Here is a 710-nt window from a genome sequence, read left to right as displayed (position 1 = left end):
GTCCCAATATCTGACAATTAAAAATACCGCACCATAAATTTATTTTGTACCGGTACTGCGAACGATCTTCTCTCATTTCGTGAGGATTGTCTATCTGCCAACTGTGAAGGTTATGTAAATTAAAATAACCATCACGTTTGCATGATGATTCATCGCTCCAAATTGTTTTATTTAAAAAGTTGGGATCTGATTCATGCATTCGCAACATTCCACGGCAAAATATAACCCTCGACAGGTAATCTCTTTCTTGTAGAGCCTGAACACGTTGAGTATGGTAGGGATGAAATCGATGGTCTTTTAAAGCTTTGTGAACTGTAGTTTTTGGTATTCCTGTCCGTCTTTCCATCATTCTCACTGAAGTCGATGGACTTAGTTCCACTTCCTCTAACACAACTTCAACATCTACCGTTGCAGGACGTCCTGTTTCCCCGCCACGCATTCCTGGTATGCGACCTTAAAAAAGTGAAAAATTACAGTTAACAAGCAAGCAAACAAGAAAGGTGTAAAAATCACTTACCTTCATATATTTCTCTATGGGTCCGGGCTAATACTTCACGACCCGGATGCCGACGACTGGGGTATCGCTCTGCATAGAGTCTTTGAGCAGCTCTGGTATTAAAGCAAGTTTCACCGTAAATTAGGTGAATATCCGCATGTTCATACTGCGTGTTCTCTGTCATAGTATTAATAACACAATGTTCGAAGGGTCC

Source organism: Rhagoletis zephyria, unplaced genomic scaffold (genome assembly GCF_001687245.7).
Source record: "Rhagoletis zephyria isolate East Lansing unplaced genomic scaffold, Rhagoletis_zephyria_1.1 Rzeph_scaffold_00735, whole genome shotgun sequence".
In the NCBI taxonomy this organism is placed as follows: Eukaryota; Metazoa; Arthropoda; class Insecta; order Diptera; family Tephritidae; genus Rhagoletis; species Rhagoletis zephyria.
This window is presented reverse-complemented; position numbering follows the sequence as displayed.